The following is a 6,000-nucleotide window of genomic DNA, read 5'->3' as shown; positions in this document are numbered from 1 at the left end:
AGTTCCCCGACAAGAGAGTTCCACAGAAAGTCCGCTGGATCTTCGCAAATCCAGAGAAATGGCAACGGGACCCAAGGAAATAGAGCCGCACCGGTGTCCTGGAGACTCTTCAGGCATAATGCCTGGAGCCGCAGGACGAGCTGAAAAAGGAGCCAGGCACCGAAGGACAAAGCGGTGTTGACTTTCTTCATCTGGGTTTCCCAGTACAGTCCAATTCACGGTGGTTTCCAAGGGCCTCCTGGAGGAGAAAACACGTGAGGGTGTGGTCAGGGTTTTCTGCTGACGCACTTACTGTGGGGAAGAAGGAGAAGCTCTGAAGATGGATAACGACCGAGATTGCATGTCAAGGTGTACTTTCTTGATGACACTGTGGCCTACGTTGAAATAGAGTAAATATGGTCCAATTACACTGTGTCTATTTTAGCACCTTGTTTAAAAAAAAAAAAAAAAAGATGTAAAACCAGACAGGGGTACTTGCACCAGGGCTACATACCTGACGGGAAACATCTATTCTTCAAAGCTTGCAGCTGTACAGGTAGGTATTAGAATGTCTGTCCATAGTGAACATCATCTTAGAGTGGGCTGGGCAAATAGACCTTTCCAGGTCATGTAATTGGATTAAGTTGATTAGGTTAGGGTCCGTTTCGCGTCAGGGGTCCAGAAGCAGTATAAAAGGCAACCTGGAAAGCAAAGGTCCCTCTCTGCCCGTTCCTCCGGCTTCCTGAAGGCTGCACCGCTTCCAGCAGGGCTGCTCCAGCACCTGCCCATCTGAGCGCCAGCTCACCTGTCCATCTGAGCGCCAGCCGAGGAAAGAAAGTAGACCTGTAATTTCAGGTTAGTTTCCCTGAACGACTGGTTGTTTCACGCAATCCCTGAGGGGTTGGGGGAAAAGAGACAAAGGAGAGTGAAAGAAACAGATCACAATGGGGCTCGCTGATGCGGTAGGATGTGTTCTCCTTACCCGTAATTCTTGGAACAGAAAGCGAGAAAACATTTCCATCTCCGTGCCTGGGATAAGAGCCAGATGGAAATGCAAAAAGAAATTTATTCCAGCATGCTGAATTGGTGGGTAAATGGAAAAAGAACTTTGGAAAAGGGGTGGTTTGCCCTTTAGCCATGTAAGAAATTCATATGCCACTTGTTCAGCGTTTGTTTAGATGAATTCGTATGGCGTGTGTAAAATACCAGAAAAATAAATAAAGAGGGGCTGGAGCTAAAGCCAAAAAGACAGAGCAGGAAAGACCATCACCTGCTAGTGTGGTAGAGAGGGAGATAACTTCTCTCGATGAATTTGTGTTTGGAAGTTACCTAATGAAACGGCAAGAGTAGTGATTTGAGTTCTGATAGGAAGCATCCCTTATCCCTGCCTTCAAGCAGACCTGCCAAGGGGTGACATCGGCCATGCCCTGTAGCTTCTATTCTTTTGTCCCTCAGGGGAGAGAGAATCATTGTGTCTTCTACTGGAGTGAATGGTGATAGACCTAAGTCCAGTCTCCAGAATCAGTTGTTTGGTTGGGATTGAAATCTCAACTCCAACTCCACATACCTAGGCCGTGGGCCATGTGGCAGGCAAAGTTTACTCTTGGACCAGGTAGTCACGGCAGAGGAACACACAATATCTGAGGATGCACACACCACATTGTGATCCACAGATTTGACCGACGGGTGGTGAGGTCTCCTCATGACCACACCGTCATGGAATTAGCTGAGGGTTTCTTGTGGGTGTGTGAATATCCAATGTGCCTAACCATCGCTTTGTGTGTGTTTGTGTGTGATTCAGGTGACCCAGCCATCAACCCCTGAAAAAGGCGGCCATAAAACGCCCAGGAGACGAAGAAGATGGCACGTCGTGACCCCAAAAGTGGGGCAAACAGACTCGTGAGAGCCCAGACCCTCCAGAAGCAGCAGAGGGCCCCAGTTGGGCCAAGGGCTCCCCCACCCGATGAAGAAGATCCCAGGGTATGTCTAGCCTTGGAATCTTTTGGGTATCGAGGGGGGAGGAGGGGGCGAGTGTCACACGGTCCTCAGAGACTGGGTTGGATTCCAAAGAGTTCTGCCAGCACCACCCGGGTTGCTTTTCCCATCCAAGGTGGGCCTGGCTTGGGACCTCCTCCCCGGCCCGACAGGTCCCTGGAGAGACTCTTGGGAGCAACCTCCCTTTCCACTCAGAATCCTGTGTAGCCAGGTTGGGCTGTGTTGTGGACATCGGGTTCATGATCGTCCCCGCTAGAACCCTGAGTCCTTCCTTTGAGAGTTCCTCCGTCACATGGGCTTTGGGAGGGAACATCGTAACCGAACCCTCCCGCCACTTAAGGGCCCCCATGCCGGTGTCCACGCTTTGGAATCCTCACTCAGTTCTGAATTCACAATCCGTCTCAATGTTGACATTGGATCACTGCCTGTGGCTTCAGCTCATTCACTGGCATCACTTCCTTTCCACCCACAGGTCAAGTGCAAAAACTGCGGGGCCTTTGGCCACACGGCCAGAAGTACCAGGTGCCCCATGAAGTGCTGGAACGGAGCCCTGGTTCCCCAGACCTTTGGGAGAAAGGAAGGGAAGGAAAACCGGAAACCATGGAAGCCCCAGGTTCGAAGGAACCCTGGGCCCTTGAACAAGGAAAAGGGAGAGAAGGAAGCGAGACCAAGGTGAGCAGTGAGAGGGGTTTTCACCACCCTTAGGGTACTGCCACCTAAGGACACAGTGTCTCTGCACCCGCACACCGTGTGCCTTTCCGTCTCTGGGACAGGGAAGGAACGCTGCAGAGAAACAGACCAGAGCTCCGTGTCCTCCCGGGTTCCCCATCCGGGAGCTCCTTTGGCTCTGGGAGATTCAGGGACGGTGGAGAGGCGGGGGCGCTTCGTGCGGGTTCCCCATGACAGGGGGAAAAGCAACGGAATCCAAATGACAGTACTTACTTGGGAAGCCTAGAGGGCCACCAGCAGGATGGGAAGGTTGGCACATGAGGGAAGGTGCAGAGGCGGAAAGGGCGCAAAAGTTCCATTTATGTATCACAAAACACAGAACGGGACTGGGCCCCAGACAGGGTTCTCCCTGTCTCCTGGGGAGAACCAGGGGGCAGGGCCTGAACTTTTTCTCTTCTGCAGGCAACAAGACCTGCAGAGGAAGGCTCTCCTCCAGATCTTTTCCGGGACACCTCCGGAGAAGCTGCCGCCAAATCGAAAAGAATCCATGGAATCTTGTGATTATCTGAGGGTGAGTGTCACCCTGGGCCCCTGGTCTTTTTCTCCTCTAGGTCACCCTGGTTGATTTCCTTTCAGGTTCCCGTGTGTGTGAGGGGATCGGGGAACCCTTCTTCCTGCCTTCTTGGGGTCAGGGACTCCATGATCCTTCCAGGTCCATTTGATTCCAGATGAAGGCATCTGAAGATGCCGTATTTCCTGTTGCTTTCTCTCTGTGCAATGATGGCAAGCCTGCCAACAACGTCTTCCTAGCGGCCTGAGGAAATTAGTCCCTCAGGGGCCCCAAACATGGAGGCGGCTCACCCCAGGAACATGCATGTTTTCAGAAAAGACGTCCTGGGAACCCTTGAGCCACCGACCTGCCTTCAGAAGGGCATTAGTCCGTCCCACTTCATGGAAGGCTGAGTGGAGGCGCTTTGATCCAGTGAATGCCGAAGACACAGTCTTTAGAAAAATGGTATTCTCAGATCATAGCTCGAGAGTGCATTTTTCATGGGTCTTGCCCCGATCAGCACTCACCTTGAGGATCTGTCCCTACTTCCAAGGACCGCCTGTCCTTACCTTATTAAGAATTTGCTGCTGTGTACACCTTGTCTTTGGATGTGGTTGATTTCCATGTTGGCTCGATGCCGAGGAACTTCTAACGTGTGTGGTCTCCTTTCTTTCAGGTTGCAAGCAGGCCAGTGCCGGTCCAAGCAACTAATAAGAGGCCACGCGTGGACCGTGCCCTCACTGATGGCTCAGCTACGAAAATGTCTGACACGGTATCCATCTTGGCTTCACTGTCTCCTCTCAGAAAAGCCAGTCTGAGCTCCTCGTCAAGTCTCCGACCAAATGAACGACAGACAGGGGCTGTGGCCGACATCCCTCAGCCTGGAGTCAGGCAGCAGGGCCCGGAGCCTCTCGTCGTGAGGAAGCCGACACACAGCAGGCCTCAGGGTGGCCGTCGAGAAGTTCCCCAGGCTGCCTCCAAGCCCCACGGCCTGATCCGGGTCATCAGCCCCCAGGCACAAGACAAACGTCCTGCGGTGACCTCACAGCCCTGCCCACCAGCCGACACACACAGCTTGGGCCTCGGCTCCAATCTCAGTTTCAGGCCAGGAGCCAAGAGACCTGCCCAGGCTCCGACTCAGGCTTGCCTGAACTTCCCCAAGAAACCGAGAATGGGTCCCTTCCAGATGCCCGAAAATGCCATCCAGGGAGGTGAGCTGGGGGCCCCGGAGACTCTCCAACCTCCGCCAGCTGCAACCGAACTCAGACCAAGTCCGTCGCCCCAGATGAGCAGGAGGACACCCGCCCAGGTGCCCAGCAGCGACCGGCAGCCTCCGCACAGCAGACCTTGCCTGCCTACTGCCCAGGCCTGCACCATGTCCCATCACCCAGCGGCCAGCCACGATGGGGCCCAGCCTCTCAGAATGCTCTTCCGGAGACTGGAAAACGGATGGTGGAGCTCCAGCCTCCTGACAGCTCCCTTGTTTCCCTCTCCTGAGAAGCCGGGAGCCTTCCCCGCTCACAGCCGTCATGTCTCAGAGAAGTCTGAGGCTCCCTGTGTTCCTGTCCCCGTGAGTGTCCTCTATGAGGACCTTCAGGTTTCCTCCTCCTCAGAGGACAGCGATTCTGACCTGGAGTGAGACTACAGGTGGCCAGGGCTCCATTGCATCCAGCTCCCGTGATTTGGAGGGGTCTGTGGGACTAAGGAGCACAGAGCAGAGAGCAGACTGTGTGTGGTGACTCCCAAACTCCCCAGCTGTGGTGCTTCTGGGGATGTTGGAGCCCAGGCCAGGCAGGGACCACATGCAGAGACTCTGCCTCATCGAATTCTGGTGAGGGACATTGTAGTTCGCAGGGCGCTCCGGAAACCCGCCACCAGAAGCATCTGTGCCAATGATTCGTTGCCTCAGAAACTGGGTGACGGTGACGCGTGGGAGTCAGACTTCCGCTGTGATGTCAGTAGGAAACTGGGGAATGACTGTGCATTTGCTCTCTAGATGACTGAATCAGGGAACAGTTAGGGAACCCTGAGAGATGCAGGCCCTCAGCTGTGCCCCGCCCTGACAGCAGTGTTTTGGACGCTGTGAAGCGTTCTGCACAAAGCGTTCTTGGGGTGTTTCCTCAGCCTCGAAAATTGGGCTCTGGAATGCCATTGGAAATAGGTGTGTTTAATTTGTTTTGAAGTGAATAAAATTCTCAAAAAGATGACGTACTCTCTTTTGACTTTCATTCCGTGTTTGTGTGTAACTGATTTTCCAAGGGCTTGAAAATTTCTTGACTTGTCAGCAATCCAAGTCATTTTGTCTCCGAAACAGAGTTGATTGAGGGGACCGCAGGTCTTCGCAGGACCTGTGACTTCTTAAGCATCCACAGGGGCAAGAGAACCTCAGCCCCACTCTACCAACACGCACCTAGTCAAATTCCGCCAAGTGAATCTCACGCACACTAACACGTGAGGAGTGTTGCTTACACCACGAGTCCCCATTTGGCTCACGGCGATGCCACATGTGGGGTTTCACACGTATGTGTTGCACCGCAGTCCATTTCACAGTGGTAGAATAAATGTATTGGTTTTTTGTCGGTTTGTTGGAGGCAAAAGCCTGTGATGTTGTTGGTTTTTGGTGGGAGAGTTTCACTTTCGAAAAGAAAATACTCTGAAAATGGAGGTTGTCCTAGATTGTATTTCAAAGTGAGTCTACTTGATGCCAGTGAAGCATATTTTGGCATATAATACATATGGTTATATTATATTTTGTCTATATTACCTCATTTAAAAAAACTATTTTGTGAAAAATGTCAGTTAGATAT

General features: G+C 52.5%; 1 long non-coding RNA gene across 1 annotated transcript in view; it reads right to left on the bottom strand.

Moving 5' to 3' along the window:
* Positions 1-675: 675 nt before the first annotated feature.
* The window catches only part of LOC139357950 (uncharacterized), a 54,687-nt gene continuing 49,362 nt past the window's right edge, over positions 676-6,000 (bottom strand). Inside the window, exon 5 of the long non-coding RNA XR_011612037.1 lies at positions 676-872. This is a non-coding gene — a long non-coding RNA (uncharacterized lncRNA). The remainder of the gene's footprint in view (positions 873-6,000) is intronic.

This window comes from Macaca nemestrina, chromosome 13, assembly GCF_043159975.1.
Source record: "Macaca nemestrina isolate mMacNem1 chromosome 13, mMacNem.hap1, whole genome shotgun sequence".
Classification (NCBI taxonomy): Eukaryota; Metazoa; Chordata; class Mammalia; order Primates; family Cercopithecidae; genus Macaca; species Macaca nemestrina.
Note: the sequence above shows the minus strand (reverse complement) of the source record. Positions and strands in the feature narration are given on the sequence as shown.